The sequence below is a fragment of the Vulpes vulpes genome, chromosome 12 (genome assembly GCF_048418805.1).
Source record: "Vulpes vulpes isolate BD-2025 chromosome 12, VulVul3, whole genome shotgun sequence".
Classification (NCBI taxonomy): Eukaryota; Metazoa; Chordata; class Mammalia; order Carnivora; family Canidae; genus Vulpes; species Vulpes vulpes.
The window spans coordinates 12,090,313-12,108,591 of record NC_132791.1 but is presented as its reverse complement, the minus strand read 5'-3'; positions in this window follow the sequence as shown (position 1 = coordinate 12,108,591).

Genomic DNA, 18,279 nt, shown 5'->3' with positions numbered 1-18,279 from the left:
TGTGGACAATTTTAAGGAACCACGTTCAGAGCACATTTGAAACTAACATAGAACTTATTTATCACTCCAGATTCTTTACATAAAAATTAATATATTCTGTTTTAACCAAGAGCATTATCAAAAACAAAACAACTAAAATGTGTTGCTCTGTTTACTGAGGCAGGAAACCATGCCTTGGGTCTTACAGGTCCTAAATTCTATTCTTTGCACTATTTGTACACTTTCCTTCTATAACATTTCTAATAAACTGTCACCCTCTTATCATATTTTTATTAAACATTTGTATGGATCTCACCATCACCCAGGCTATGCTATCACCATCTCTTGCTCATCATGGCAATAGCCTCTTTAATTTGTCTGTATTGCCCTGGACCCTCCACAATCCAGCACTGGACACTCACCACTCTTAAATACTCAATCCTTAATACAACCCATCGTGATCGAGTTTCCATGCTTGGCCCATGAATACCACTCTGACTTTTTTTCATTTTTCTTGTTTCAGTCCAGCATCCTTCCTTCAACTTCTCCAAGACACGATGCACATACTCTTTACACAAGCTGCTCCCTGTACAATGAATGGGCTTCTCACTGCCCTCCCCACTGTCATCTGCATCCCACTTGATTCTTCTTTTAAATCTTTTTTTTTTCAGATCTCACTTCATTGGTTACTTCTCCCTCAACGAAACCCTCCTTGACCTCTCCAACCATTGTAAACTCTCCTGGACCCTCTTTTCTGGTATCCTGTTAGTCCACCTTGGTGAAAATAACAAAATTTGTCACTCTTCCAGATGCCTGCAGAAAACTCAGCAGCCAGAGCTCTGGCTGGTGTTCAGGCACCACGAACCCCTTGGCCTGGTGCTTTTGGGTGAGGCCCAAGCTGAACAACTGCAGTGGCCTCGTCTTCCTTAACATGTCACATGGCTGCAATTTAACACTTTTATGTGGAGCCATATTTCTTCCTATGCCAGCATCCTGCTCTGCCCCACTAGAATATAACCTTTGAAGATCTGTGACACTGTCTGGATTTACTTACCATTGTATTCCCACTGTCTAACATGTTGCTTGGCATGGAACAAGCACCTAATAGACATTTACATATCAGGGATTGAATCTAATTTTCTCTTCCCTACTCTCACTGTCACCACTGTGTCCTCCACTTACCCTTGCCGCTTCCACCCTGTTGGTAATCCACACACAAAAATCATCCAAACCTTCCCAGAAGTCTCTACACATGACTATGCACACCAAAATCACAGCAGGAATAGGGAGACATTGAGGGCCTCAAAAAACAGGGAACCACAATTTTCACAAAAAATCCAACACATGCATTATCATTATTTAGAGTTCCTTTGGTTTTCTTCTAGTTGTTGTTGTTTTTATAAAGATTTTTTGAAATTTATTTACTCATGAGAGACACACAGAGAGAGGCAGAGAGACAGACAGAAGGAGAAGTAGGCTCCCCATGGGAAGCCCGATGTGGGACTTGATCCCAGGAGTCTGGGGCTACGCCCTGAGTGGAAGGCAGACACTCAACCACTGAGCCTCCCAGGTGCCCCCAGATTTTCTTTAATGTATATTTCATTTTTGTCATTTTCTGCACTTTAATTGTGAAATGAATCATGGGATAGTTAGAAAGTTATAAGGGTCAATAAGATCTCATGCCCAGCACAGAGCCCAAGGTGGAACTTGATCTCACAACCCCAAGACCCAGGCTTGAACTGAAATCAAGAGTTGGATGCCCAACCAACTGAGCCACCCAGGTTCCTCAAGGGGTACTATTCTTAAGCATTTTCTAGATTTGGAGAAAATATATACTAGGTGAGACACTTTTTTTCAGTAATATTTATCATGTCTTGAGAGTAATAAAATATTAGGAAGGATAATGCTCTGCCCACTTTTTTGTATACAGAAGTTTCTGGAAAATCAGTTTCTGCTGTGTAGAGAAAACAGAAAGAAAATTATTGAAGTAGAAATATTATAAATAGCATTCTATTCATCCTTTTATTTTAAAATTTATTTAGATCCACCTAGTACCAAAAGGATTTCATCTGGGTAAAATAAATATTAACATTTTTGTGTGTTTATGTACAAGTCGATGTAAATATCTCATTAAAATGAAATTATCCCTAAGTTCATCTAGTGAACTACTGTCATTATCACAAGAGGTATCTTCTAACCTTGATAACCAATGGGTCTTAATTAAATAGATAATAAACTATTTCTTAGTATAGTTTCTTACCTTTCTGTGGGGAACTTATTCACATAGATATACCTCTAGTTGGTGACACAGACTATCTGAACTAGGTTCTTTTTTTTTTTTTTAAAGATTTTATTTATTCATGAGAGACACAGAGAGAGGCAGAGACATAGGCAGAGGGAGAAACAGACTCCTCACAGGGAGCCCGATGTGGGACTCGGTCCCCGGACCCTGGGATCATGCCCTGAGCCAAAGGCATCCCTGAACTAGGTTCTCACTAGAGGGCCTAGTTATTCCAAACAAATAACACAGTTGCAAGCAGTGCCATTTACAGAGGATTGCTTGAAGCCCAAGCATATATCCTACCCTCTGGTTCTCTGAATTGTCCTGGATGAGGTCAGACCATGGGAAATATGCCCACACAGACAGCATTGCTTTGGCCCTTCTAGAACTACTCTTATCCAATCAGTATTTGATAATATCCCACTGGCCTACTGAGGGGCTGCAGGTAAATCCACAGATGTAATGGCTCTCTTAAATGTTTAAAAACAAACATAAACAGAGAAAACTTTGCCTTTATCTTCTGAGTGCCTTGTCCCTAATATTGTGTCTCAGCTGTTCTGACCTGCTCCAAACACACATGTAGGAGTCTATGACATGCATTATTGTATATTAATTTACCTCTCCTGTGATTATCTTTCATTTTTACCCTTGCTCCCATTTCTGTAACTTTTTCCCTTTTTATTGAATTTATTTTTATAATTTGACCCGAACCTTTTGTAAAACTTAAAGAGAAATAAAAAAGAAAGATGGCAGGTAGATAGATAGGTGACTGGGATAAAGGATTTGTGAGCATTTAGGAAAGAATACAGTGATTATTGGATCCAGTATGGGTTCAATAAGAATAAATCAGGCCAAATTAACAACTACAGGAAAATGCCATGCATGTAACGGATCCTAATTTCAAGAACATGTTTTCTGTTTCTCATAATATAATACATCAGATGCTAACTTAGCTAAGTGAATTCATTCCTGATTGAACCATGATAACAAAGGAAGATTGATTGAACAATGATAACAAAGAAGGATTGATTAATGAACCTATTCCAACTTGGAAGAGGTCATTAGTAACACAATTCAAAACTCCCTCCTTTGCCTTGAATCTTCAGAGTTCACAGAAACATCGGGCTTTAAGGATTAAGGGTTTCATAAAGCTGGGTGAAATATCTAATAAAATGGAAAACAATATCAAGACTGAAAAACAATTTGACAGTCTGAAATGGTAGACCAATTATTTCTTTAAAGATTGCATTTTGAAAAGATAATAATAAAGTCCTGATTTAAGAATTAAGTATAAAAGCTTAAAAATTCTATTTGACGAGTTCAAAGTGAAAGAAAAAACCAAGACTGGATGGGTGAATATTTGTTAAAATAAAAATGTGGGGGAACTGAGTGGTATTAAGGTGACTTTATGTAGGTATATAACTTTATGGCTATCAAAAACCAGAACCATTATTGCAAATATTAATTGAAGTCAATATTCAAATGAAAGTCAAACTCCCTCTGTTACTACCATTAGCATTACACTGTTTGGGTTCAAAACCCTGTCTTTTAAGGACAGGATCCGATACACATTTAGAGAAAGAAAATTGAAGTGGAGAGACTGGAAATCCAGCAACAGTTGAAGATCTGAGGATATTTAGTGTGAAATAACAACAAATTCAGTCAGAAGTTGAGTGGTTTTTATTTAGGTGTGTTGGGGGATGGATTTGTTTTCAGACTCTTGGAAGGCACTCTGGTAAAAGAGAACAGGCATTCCGTGCTTGTCCAAACAGAAAAGGCAAGATTATAAGCTGTCTGAGGGTAGAAACCATGTCTGAAAGATTTTAATATTCTTGGCAAGTCCAATTCCACTGCAGGTGTCATCTGATACTCATTAAAGTAAGGATTGATGTTATTAGAAGACAGATTCCACAGGGCACCAGGGTGATTCAGTTGGTTGGGCATCTGTCTTCTGCTCATGTCATGCGCCCAGAGTCCTGGGATTGAACCCCGTGCATCAGGCTCCCTGCTCAGGGAGTGGTGAGGGGAGTCTGCTTCCCCCTCTCCTTCTGCCCCTCTCCCATGCTCATGTGCTCTCTCACTCTGTCCAATAATTAAATAAAATCTAAAAAAAAAAAAAAGACAACAGATTCCAGCACTATATAGAGAACTGTATAAATGGAACAACAGATTTTCAGTATATCGAGTTTCATACCACTGGAAATATCCCAGCTGTAAAAACAGTAGGGTGGAATGGCTCAGATTAGGAACACCGGTTTTGGGATAAGGCTGACTTGGATTTGAATACAAATTTCAGCCTTGTGAATTAGCTGTGTGTCCTCAAACAAATTACTTAACCACTCTGGGTCTCAGTGTCTATCTGTAAATTATGTATGATGTTAACTAGCTTTCAGTTTTGTGGCGATGTTAAAGTCAAGACAATGTTTGTGAAGAGTTTGAATGATATCTGGGACTGTAGAAAACATTCAATAAATCATTATTATTCTGGCAGAAACTACCTTACCATCTTGTTACGGAAGAATAACAAGAATGTTGTGGAAGGAATTCTTACACTGGATGGGAAGTTGGATAAATGATCTCTTGATCTTGCTCAATTCAAACATTCTGTGATTTCTTAGCAGTATTCTTTTCTATATCCTTAGCATTTATAAATGTCTCTAGCATTGCATTTATCTCACCTAACTGAAAGCATTAAATTAAGGCAAACTTCAAGCTCCTCAATAGAATGGGCCAGTTCTTGTTCATCTTTATGCCTCCAAGTGCCTAGCACACTGTCTGGTATATAGTATATAATACTACGATAAAAAAATTGAATATTTAATTCATCTCAAAATGTAGATCTGCTGTCCTTCAATGAAAACTTCAAGTACAAATGCTTGAAAATATCTGTTTGATCCAACCATGCTTCCTTTGAGCTCAAATAAGAAAAGCAAATGATAAAGATTACAATTTATTTATCTCTAACTTTAGCCATTTAAGAAACCAACATTTTGAGCACCTACTATGGGCTAGGTATTTTCCTACATAATCTCATGTGACCCATTTATGGAATAAGTATTATTTTACCTAATTTGAAGATAAGGAAATTGAAAGTATTCAAGTCATGCAACAATTAGGTGATATATACCTAGACTTGAAACTCAGTCAAATGTTTGTTTCATTCAAATACTAAGCTGCCTCTTTTAAAATATTTTTAATTGCAGAAGCACATGATACATGCTTATTTTGAAAATTTTGAATTTAGCAATATACAAACTAAATATTAAAGATCTTTTATAGCCTTTTCCCCAGCCTTGTCAACCTCTGCATTAATATGCTCTGATCTATAAGAAATCATGTGTAAAAGCAACCTTTTAAATACTGTTCTATGCATTTACATACTTATATGATATAACAGATAAATATAACGTTAATAATATAATATGTAATATTAAAAACGTAGCATTTAAAATATAAATACAAGAGTTTTTAATGTAATGATGTATCTTGAAGATCTTGCCATGTCAGTGTAGTAGGTCTATCTTAATTATAATGAAAATATATAAATTTATAATGGTGTAAATTTATATGCTATAATTTATAAAATAATTCCACTATTGTTGGGTATTTAAGTAGTTTCAGATTTTCTCCGATTAGAAACAATACTTCAATTTACACCTGTACACATATGCAAATATTCCTATAAAATGAATTCTTAGAAATACAGTTTTTGGGTCAGAAAGCTATGAATATTTTAAATTTTATTAGATATCATCCCATTGTCCACCAAACCACTGTACAGATGTATGTTTCCACAAATTCAGTACTTCAGTATCTAGTGCCAACACTAGATAGTACAAATTTAAAAGATAATTGACAATCTTATGAATGAAATAATTTTATGATTATTATAAGTTTCACTTTCGTGATTATTAAAGGTGTAATGTCTTTTATTATGTGTTTTGTATGACTTCTGTGAATAGTTTGATGATTTTCTATTTCCATTTTTAAATTGTAGATTGTCTTTTTCTTTCTTTGTTTTTTAAGATTTTATTTATTTATTATTTGAGAGAGAGAAAGTGAGTGAGAGAGCACGAGTGGTGGGAGTGTCAGAGGGAGAAGCAGACTCCCCACTGACCAGAGAGCCTGTCACGGGATGGGGCTTGATCCCAAGACCCAGAATCATAACCTGAGCTGAAGACAGGTGCTTAACCAACTGAGCCACTCCAGCACCCCTAGATTGTCTTTTTCTTATTGAATTATTGGAACTCTTTACAAATAATACTTACTTTTGTCATATATGTTGGAAATATCTTCTGCAGGTCTGTCATTTGTCTTTTAACTTTCTTCACCTATAAAATTTATCATGTAAATTAACCGGACACTCTATGACATTTTAGAAAATCTTTTACACCCAAGATTTTAAAAATATTTCCCCATGAGACCCAGTATGTTACAGTTTTGTTTTTTCATGTTTATAATTTTAATCCATCTGGAATTTATTTTTATACATGGTGTGAGAATATGACTATTTCTTCCCAAGTGGAGACGTGTTTCCAAAATTAAATCTGAAATAATCGATTATTTCCAACTGATCTGAAATACTATTTTTATCATATACGAACCCTAACATGACAGGCTCGTTTTGGGTTTTGTGTTCTTTATTGTATTCCATTCTGTATTCAATTTGCATTCAACTCTTGTCACTTTATCTGTATACTAAATTTTAGGATATATGATGAGGCATTAGACTTCATACTAGCTTATTTTTGAAAATGATAATTTCCTCTTACATAGGCTTTAGAATCAGTTATCAAGGTGAAAAAGAAAAGGGCATTTTGATTGGGACTACTATGGATTTCTAGGTTATTATAAAGGGAATCAACAGTATTGAGGCTTTTCATGTAACAATGCAATATGTCTCTCCATTTCCATGTCATAAGTCTTAAGTTCTTTCAGTAAAGTTTTAAAATATCATCATGTAGGTTTCGCACATTTCATTATTTACTTTAGCTACATTATAGATGTTTTAAAAAATGTCATCTGGGTGATTGGAATCTTCTATTCCCATTGTATTTTCTAAATGGTACAGTGACATACACTATGAGTCATCTACCAAATAGTCCTCTGATCACTTCTTCCTTGCTAATTTTATTTGGGGTCCTAATTTTATTTGGGGTCTGCAGTATGCCCATTACCTGAGGATGAATCATGGTAAGGGCTAAGCCAGCCACGCAATCTACATGATTGTGCTTTTACTACTTGCTTACCTTCTCTAGCACTCTTGCCACCAATGCTGGCCATATTACCTAGTATTACACAATGTGTGATAAGAAAAATTCTGATAATATTTATTACTTGATACAAGTAAAATCCCCTTTGCTCCTACACCCATTCTTTCTTCTCCTTTTCAATGCTGATGACCAGGCATGACACCTGATTGGGATAAACCGTAATGTGGCCATATGAAGACAAAAAAGGCAGCATGTTGAGATAATGTAGCAGAAAGATGAAGTGTTTAGGTACCAGGAAATGTTACTGAGCCACTAGACATACCAATGAACTGATTCTCTTTTCAGTAAATAAGATTTAAACTTTCACTCGGCATTCTCTAACTGAAGCTGAATGCATTCAAACTTATGTAGGTATTACTGGCATATGAGAAAATTAATAGATTTTTGTATGTTTCCGTTGTCCTCAGTTCTTTTCTTGAACTCTCAGTTCTATTTGTTTTTAAGAGGGTTGTTTGAGAGTTTCTAATTTGCATTTGCAAATAATGATGGTTTTTTGGTCTCAGTCTTTCTAATATTTATTCTGAAAATTTCTTGAATTATCCCAAAGGCCGAGACCTCAGTGAAATGTTGAATTGTCTCAGTGAATAACAGGTATTTTTTTCTTTAATTCCTGACCTTAATGGGAATGTTTCTAATACTTCAGTAGTAAGTTTTGCTGTAATTTCCTGGTAGATATTCTGATAATGAAAAAAGTATCCTTCTAGTTGTGAATTACTGAAAATTCAATTTTGTTTTATTTTGTTTTGTTTGTAATCAGAAATGGATATTAAATTTTATTAACAACTTGTTTTGGCATCTATCAAGATGATCACATGGTAATTCTACTGTCTTCAGTTAATGTAATGAGCTACCTCAATAGATTTCCTGGTTTTGAGCATCCTTGCTTTTCTGGGATAACCTTATTTACTTATGGTGAATTATTTCTTTGATACACTGTTGAATTTTTACATGAAATATGTTATTCAGAAATTTCACATTTATATTTACAAGTAATATTGATATAAAGTTTTGTTTCTGTATTTGGTTTGCTTTGTGGATTGTGGGGTTATAGAATAACACAAAGAATTGTATTCTAAAAATTCTAAGACACAAAGAATGAATATAAAATCTTTAAATAGCCCAGGACTTACACTTTGGTGTCTAAAACTTTCTGTATTTTAAAATTTTTTCCACAAATATCTATTACTTTATAATAAAAATATTTAAAGATAAACAAATACATACACATATTTTTCAAACCCAGATTATCATTTCTATCAGGTGTAATAGTTTACCTAGTGCCTCTGCTGTGGGAGTTGGGGATTTAACTATGCTTTCTATTTTTCTGCGGTAATTGGTTTATTTTTCTTTTTTTCTTTCTCTTGAGTCAATTTTCATTATTATATAGATTTTTGGAAAATTATCCTTTTTACCTAAGAAATTCAATTTTATTGATATAATATTCTAATAACTTTTTAATCTCCTCTGCAGTTATGTTTCTTTCCTTATCTTAATGTTGTATATTTGTGGGGTTTTTTTTTTCAGACTTATCTGACTTTTCTGTTGATAGTTTAATTGATAAAGTTTACTTCTTAATTTTCATAGAATTCTGCTTTTAACACTTAATACATTCTACTTAAAAAAAAACTGGGGGAGGATTTTTAACTCCTTCAATTCAAAGTCTTGTGTATTTTAAATGCATTCTGCTTCTAATTAATGCACATGAGGATATTAATTTTATATAACTAAAATTGGGTCACATCATGTAAATTTTCATATGTAGTATTCTCAGTGTTGTTTCTACTTAAATAGTCTGTAATTTCAGCTTGATTTTTTTTTTTAACCAAAGATTATCATGAAAGGTATTTTAAAGTTTTTGGGTGTGTGCGTGGGTATGGATGTATGTGTGTATGGGTGTGTGTATTTCTGTTCTTTGGAAGTTATTTATAGTTTCTTGCATTCTGATCTGTATTCTGCTTTCAATATTTATTGAGATTATAGAGCTTTTATTTTTGTGGCTGGATGGTCAATTTTCGTGACTGCTTAACTGGTATTGGAAAAGAAAATCAGGCATACACTCCTACACATACATCTACAATCATGTTTGATGAGTGTGTTATTCAATTCCTTCATATTCTTTTGTATTTGAGGGCCACTTAATTTGTTATTTTTTGGTGAGGCATATCAAAAATCTACAATTATCATATAGTTTTGTAAACTTCTCCTTGTAGTTTTAACAAATCATACTTCACATATTTAGAAGCTATATTATTAGGTACAAAAATGATGAATTACTCTTTTTACTTTTTAAAAATGTTTTTTTTTCATTTTAATGTTTTTAACCTTGAACTTCATTTTGTCTGATATTACTATATTTTCTCCTAATTCATTTCTGATAGTATTTATCTGATTTCTGGTTACTCTTTTTTATTTCCAAAAATTCCTGGCCATTTACTTTTACTTGTGACCTATTTAAATAGCTGTTTTGCATTTTTTGTCTCTTAGACCAGCATATTGTTTAACACACCTTTCTTCTGGAAGCTGACAGATTCTGTGACCCTCAGGTAACAAACAGAATATAGAGGAATTGTACAACCCATTTAATCAGCTTGAATAAAGTTTATGGTTATTAACTTGGTTTAGCAGTAGGAGACTCTATATCTCAATAGAGAAACTCCATCCATTAACATTTATTCTGAAAGTCGACACAAACATATTAACTATACAATTTTATTTCCAACTTCTTATTTTTTCTGATATGCTGTTTGTGTTGTCTATTGTCAAATACTCTTGTTTGTTTAAATATTTTATTTTCTTTCACTGTATTAGCTGATTTTCTCATTTCTCTTTCCTTCCTCAATTTTGAAGTCACTGTTCTAACACCTTAACTACTTTCTTAGTGAGATGAAAAAAAGTTGAACAGTGAATAGTCATATAAGATTTTGGACTCAGAATCCCGAATCTAACTATGTTAAGAAAAAAGCCAAAAAAACCCAAAACCAAAACCAAAACAAACCCCCAAAACTAAACCAAACCAAACAAAATGAAACAAAAGGAAAAAGCAGATATAAAGTTTTGAATAGACTGGTAACTCAATAACATGTCTACAATTTTGTAAAATGATAAAGCCATGATTTGGGATCATAGGCAAAGCAATAACCTGTGTACCTACTGAAGGAATTTGGACTAAGTTAAATTACATGCAAATTTATACATATACATATAAATGAGCCTATTACATGTATGTATATTTATACATATACATGCAAATTTATACATGTAAATCATTACGTATTATATGAATTTACACAAATATATATAAATTACTACTTATACATATGGAGAGAGAAATTCTGCTCAAATAATAAAAATCTTGACACTTGTGGGGGGGATAAACACCCACATAGATAAGTGGTTGTCCCATTAGGGATTTGAAGGCTTTTCTAAAATATGCCAATGAGGTGGAAAGCCAAAAGAAAATGAGTGATAAATATGAACACAAAATATTTTAACCTCAGTATTTTTTTTATAGAAGTAAATCTTTTTTTTAAGTTTTTATTTATTTATTATTGAGACACATACAGAGAGAGAGAGGCGGAGACACAGGCAGAGGAAGAAGCAGGCTCCATGCAGGGAGCCCGACATGGGACCCGATCTTAGATCTCCAAGATCAGGCCCTGGGCTGAAGGCGGCGCTTAAACCGCTGAGCCACCGGAGCCGTCTGACCTCAGTATATTAAAGAGCGATATTATCAAAGTTAAAAGCAAAACACTAAGAAAAATATTTTATTCCATATTGTAAGGAGTAAATATCCTTATTCTATAAGGTGACATCACAAGTAATTGTAAAAACACAGACACACAATCATACCAATAAAAAATAAGCAGAAGACATAAACGAATCACAAAGTACAGAGGAAAGTACAGAGAAAAGAGTTAACAGTAGTTCTCTCTGTAATTTCAGAGTAGATATTATCTTATATTTTCTTTTGTTTAACTTGTCTGTGTTTGTCACAATATATATTACTTTTATAATCAGGAAATATAGATATATCAAGAGGTATATAGAGACATGATGCAAAAAAAAAAAAAAACCACATATCACTATATTATATTGGGAGTTTAATATTTGACAATGAGGAAAGATGGTACTATCCAGAATCAAAAGTCCTGAGTTCAAGACCCAGGGCTCATTGGATGATCTTGAGTGAGTCACTGAACTTGGAGCCTTGGTTTCTTCAACTACAAAACATAAGAAATAATCTCATGTCATAAATGGTTATGAAGAATAGATTTTTTTAAATGTATGTGATAAATGCTTTGTAAGGATCATTTACAGATGTCAGAGGTTCCCATTACTGATCTACTGTGCTGGGGCTCTTCTCAGCCTCCAGACAAAATCTGTGTCTTCTCTTACAAATACCATATCCCTTTACCTGATAAGGGCTTAGGTTCCTAAATTGAGAAGATGACAGCTGGACATGTCTTGGATTTTGCAATCTCCTCAGTGAATGGGAATGGAGCACCTGCTAGAGCCTGGCTACATACAGATTAACAGTTAAATGAAATTGTAATAATAATCACTGTTGCTTTTCTTTCTCCATGTCATATGCTTTATCATTCAGTTCTAGGATCCACAGAGTTCATTCAATTGCCAAATTGATACTACAGTTTCATTTTATGACACTTAAAAAGTCTCTACTGGGGCACCTGTATGGCTTAGTTGGTTAAGCATCTGACAATTTCAGTTCAGGTCATGTTCTCAGAGTTGTGTGCTCGGCTCCATGCTGTGCATGGAGCTTGCTTGGGATTCTCTCCCTCCCTCCCTGTCTGCCTCTCTCTCTCTGTCTTCTTCTCAAAAAAAAAAAAAAAAAAAAAAAAAAAAAAAAAAAAGAAAAAGAAAAGAAAAGAAAGTTTCTACTAATTCAAATTCAATCATCTGTCATAAGTCAGATGAAAGGCCAATCTCCCTTTTCAATAACAAGAATAAGTCCTCTGTGAATGCTGCATGATATAGAGGTGTAGAGGGATTGCAAAAGGACCAGAAGAACCGACTTTTCTTTTCTATGATCCCTGATATGCAGAACAGCATTAATTCTCCATTTATATCTCTATGTGAAATAAAAGCAGAATTACAATTTTCCAGGTGAAGAGCCCTGTGCCTCCTTGTCTTTTGTGGTTTTTTTTTCTTTTCTGATTCTAAGCCTATAAAAACCCTTTTAGACTGAAAGATGAGAAGGAAAAAGTGGAGAAAACCCCTGAACATCCTCAAGGTAGAGAAGATGTTGATATACAGATAACATAATTAACTGTTCTGCTAATCCTCTGAGTTTACAAAAAAGATGAAATGGACTGAGAGTCATCAACATACTTTAGAGAAAGTATAAAAATTATTTATTGCTTGACTAAGCTGCTAATTATTGTGGGTTATGTAACGTATAAAAGCTCATTTCTGGGAAACCTTACGGAGGAAGGGAAGGAGAGATAGAGGGAAAGAAAGGACTGAGAAAGGAGAAAACTGAATTTTTTATTCAATACCAGCTCAAGGAAGTCTCTTTTACCAAGATAGGCAAATTGGTTGTAGTAGAAATCACCATAAAGAGAAATTGAATAGGTATGGATCTTCGATCACTTTGGTATGTAATCCTGAGCATTTTTGGTGAGACCATTTTCTCATCTGGAAAGGATCAGTGGGTTTTCAAATTGTGCTCCAGCAGAACATTGGTGATCCAGAAGCTAAAGCAGTGAACAGAAGTGGTCTCTATACAATTTACAGAAAAATGAAGGAAAATAAAGTACAATTTACAGAAAAATAAAGAAAAATAAAATTCCCCCTTTGCTCTGGTTTATTTATTTATATTTACTATAACAATTCCCACACTGCATGGTTTTTTCTGAGCATCAACAACTGTTTCTTGGATTTGAGGTATCAATAAACAACATTTTCCTGATTTTAAGATTTTTTTTTCCATTTGAAAAAACCTTTGGCACTAAGGCCTGGTAGCTCTGAGTTCTAGCGAACAGCACACTGAACCAGCAAGCAGCAAGTAAATAGTAATAGGAGAACTTAGATACATTAATTTGCCTAGGCTTTTTATTATTATTTTGATTTTTAAATTTTGTTAAAATAGTAATGGATTGGCGTTTGACAAGGGTGCGTGTTTTGGTTTTGAATTCAAATCTGGACTAGAGACCTGTCTTTTGACTTTAGAGCTTTTCTTTCACCTATGCCATCTCACAGTGAAGCTTTAAGGACTTGCATCGTATTAGCTTACATTTAAAAACTCCCATGTTCTTTATATGCATTTTAAAAAAGAAAGCTTCATAGCAATCTTATAAATATTTAATTGTTCTTTTTTTACAGATGTAGAAACTGATGCATGGAGTTCAAGGTCATCACTAGTAAGAGCTGGAGCTGGAAGTTAGTGAGTAGATGTACATTTCTGGATTTGGCTTTGTCGTTCTTCTGAACATTAAGTCAATAAATACTTAAAACATGCTCCTTGGCATGAGCAGATTTTCAGGATAAACATTAGAATGATACTAAAAAGCACATTTAGTCTGCATTTTAGAAACTTAAAAAAATATAACCAATGAGTAACTTTTGTGAAACATTGTTCTTAGCAACTCACTGGGAAACCAAACCTCAACCTAGTAGATAGGAGAGAGAATGTGTAGATTCCACTTTATGGTGAAAGGGCAACTAACATGAAATCTGCAAGGGATCAGTCAAGGGTTAGTGGTTAGTGGATGAAGAGTCAAGTCAACCTGATGCTCATGCTCGCAGTTACTATCCAAAATATGAACAGTGAACTCTTGAGTAAAGGCTGTCTAGGAAATCGAATGAATATATGCAAAACTACTTCAAGATGTGTATGTTTTAAGATAATAATTAATGGAACCTTACAACACACTAGAAAAAAACATTTGGTTCGGTCAGTCATTATGATGTAAGAGAAATTCTGTGCTGGCAAAATTTACTTGCAAGCTATAAATTTTTTTCTTTCTAGATGCAAAAAAATCTCCTCACAATCATATATATATATATATATATATATATATATATATATATATATTCTAGATTCTCCAATCTATATATATATATATAGAAACATTTAAAAATCTGAGAAGCTGGGGCTCCTGGGTGGCTCAGCAGTTAGGCGTCTGACTCTTGATTTCGGTTCAGGTTATGATACCAGGGTCGGGGGATTGAGCTCCGCGTTGGTTCCTTGCTGGATATTGAGCCTGCTTAAAATCATCCCTCTCCCAGGGAGATAAACCATGAAAGACTCTTAACTATAGAAAACTGGGGGTCGCTGGAGGGGAGGTATGTGGGGGAATGGGGTAACTGGGTGATGGGTTTAAGAAGGGTACATGATGTGATGAGTACTGGGTGCCCTATGCAACTGATGAATCACTGAACTGTACATCTGAAACTAATGATGTATATATATTCTGGCTAATTGAAATTTTTTTAAAAAGAAAAAAAACCTAGTCTCCCTCTCCCTCAGTCCCTTCCTCCATCCCACCAAAATCTGAGAAGCCACAGTGAAAAAAAAAAAAAAAAAATATATATATATATATATATACTCATAATTACATCACCTAGAAAAATTACATCACTTGGAAAAAAATATTAAGTTTTATTATACTTTCCTAATCATTTTTCAATGCCTCGATCCACACAAACACACATGTATAAATGTGGAATAATGCTATATGCATTGTTTTGAAATCTAGTTTTCTCTTTTCAAAAAATCATGTATTTCAATGTCACTTAATATTTCTTTTTTTTTTTAATTTTTTATGATAGGCACACAGTGAGAGAGAGGCAGAGACACAGGCAGAGGGAGAAGCAGGCTCCATGCACCGGGAGTCCGACGTGGGATTCGATCCCGGGTCTCCAGGATCGCGCCCTGGGCCAAAGGCAGGCGCTAAACCGCTGCGCCACCCAGGGATCCCTCATTTAATATTTCTTAGAGAATCTGATAGCTTTATAAAAATGTATTATTTTCTATTACATAGATGAACGTATTTTCTTTATTATTTATTTATTTATTTATTTTAAAAAGATTTTATTTGTTTATTCATGAGAGACGCAGAGAGAGGCAGAGACATAGGCAGAGGGAGGATAAGCAGGCTCCATTCAGGAACCCAATGCTGGACTCGATCCCGGAACTCCAGGATCATGACCTGAGCCAAAGGCAGATGCTCAACCTCTTGAGCCACCAGGTGTCCCGATGAATGTATTTTCTTTAACTAATCACTTGTTAGGTATTAATGCTGCAGTGGACCTCCTTGTACATAAATTTTTGATGATAGTCATGGATATTTTAAGTCAATTTCTAAAAGTTAAATTTCTGGGGTAAAGACTTTTAATATATCCAGAAGGATTGAAACTTGTCATTGTTCCGATAATAGAGAATGGAAGGGTCTATTTGTCCATATCCTCAACAACAAGGAATTATGTATACTCTTAACTATTGGTTAATGTAAATACACACACATATATGCACATAACGCAGTATATATTTCTGCCAACTTGTAAGTATGAAAGGGTATCATAGCTTTCATTTTCCTAACTGATGAAATTGAACTTTATTCATACTGGCCATCAGTAACTTTATTTTGATAATATTTGGTAATATTTTGAGTATGTAGTAGAATTCTAGATTTCAAAATACAAGAGTTAAGAAGTTAGGAGACTTGGATTTTAGTTTTCTTTACACTACTGACTTGAGAAGACCTTAGGTTAAATCATTCAATCCCTTTGGTCTTAAATTTCCTTTTGTATATAAAATGTACTCAAAATGCCCACTCAAATCTTCCTATTTTGTTCCTGTGAAAAGCAAATTATTTTTATGAAAAAAACAGTTACTGTATTTTATTAACAATATTAATTAGCTCTTTGAAACTCATTTATAATTACCAGACGCATAAAAGGAAGTTCTATTATTTAACTTTAAAATGTTTTTAAATACTTAAACAGATAATTGACAATTCAGTCCAAAAAGAGCAGTCAACTCCATAGCAATATATATGTATGTGCATGTATATATAAGTATATGCACATATGGATATATGGTTTATATATAATTATCTAACATATATAGACTATATATAAGTTCCACATTTTCTAAATTTTTTATGAGAAGTCAACTTACTATTGATACATTGGTGATTTGCATGTGCATGTGTATTATAAAAGATAATCAGTGATCATAATTTTATATCTAGGTCTTTAACCTAGCAGGAGGCTATTTTTCTATTTCATTACAAAATCCTCCTAACAATTTTAGGCTGCCTAATATATCATAGTGGGCATATATTCTTATTTACCATTCCTCTTCTCTTAATCACAATTTTATTTTCAATTACTCACGTCACCTGCACCATTTTTTTGTGTAAGTTTTTTCTATATTTCTGATTGATTCTTTAGGGTAGATTCTAAGAGGAGGAATAAGGGAACACAAAGTGTGACCATTTTAGGACTTTAAATATATATTGCTAATTGTGCTAAAAAGATTTGTGCCAATTTTTTTTACAATTTTTAATTTCTAGCAGGAATATATAAGGGGGGGCTAATTTGGGGCTATACTAGCCTCTGCTAGACCTTATTATTATTATTATTATTATTATTATTATTATTATTTATTTTTTATTTTTTTTACTTTTCAAACTGAAAAGTGATTCATGTTTGTACACACAAAAATAGCTCAAACAACATTTTCTTTGCCACTTCTCCATTAACAGTTTGGCATGTATACTATCAGACTGCTTTAATCCAAACGTTTTTCTGTTCTTTTAATTTTAATAATATATTTACTTTGATATGTATTGAAGATGTGTATATAAATAGCCCATCAGATCTATGGTATCATGGGTCTTATTCCTTTTGATAAAGCTAAATTATTTTTATTGATTTAAAAATAATATATATTAAGTAAATAACATGGCAATATGTAAAAAAAAAAAAAAAAATCTTGAAAGTGATATAAGAAGAGAACTTTGGGAAAATGCCATAGAGGCATAGCTTCTAGAGCTGACTGCCTCTGACCAGCTCTGTGGTCCTGACCAAGTCATGTCCCCTCTCTGAGCTTTAGTTTCAGTAGCAGGAATCTGGAAATACTGGTCTTTCTGCTGGAAGAGGATGCTTCAACAAATGGGCAATCTTTCAGTTGAGTCTTTTTCTTCTGAATTTTGGTTAATCTAATCATAGTTGAGCCAAGGTTGCTCTCTTTCCTAAAAAGATCCGCTCTATAAAGAAGTTCTTGTAAAAATATGAATTTGACAGGATATTGGCTTTAAAATGAAGTCCCAAAATTTTACTTTAACAAAATATTACCTCTCAATAACTCCAAAATAGGAGCAGAAATGTTCAAGTCAAAGTCTCCAAATTGGCTAAATCCCTGTATTGATTTTGAGAAAGTTAAAAAAACAAAAACGAAAGACAAACTAAAGTTCTATAAATAATGTGATTTTAAAGCTAATGGCTCAGCAAGTAGATCATGCACTGAGTTTCTAACATATCATCTCTCATTCATCTTTGCATCCCTAATATTCGGCTCTGAGTGTGGCACATTGTAGTTGCTAAACAGCTATTCAACGATTGAATGATCTTACACATGAATGTTCTATGTTATAGTAACTAGCTTGATAGAACTGTAAATTTAACTTGTACCTATGGCAGAAAGGTTTTTTTTTTTTTTTTTTTTTTTTTTTTTTGAATTTTAGAACATTGCCATTCCTTTCTGGTATCCAAAGGCAT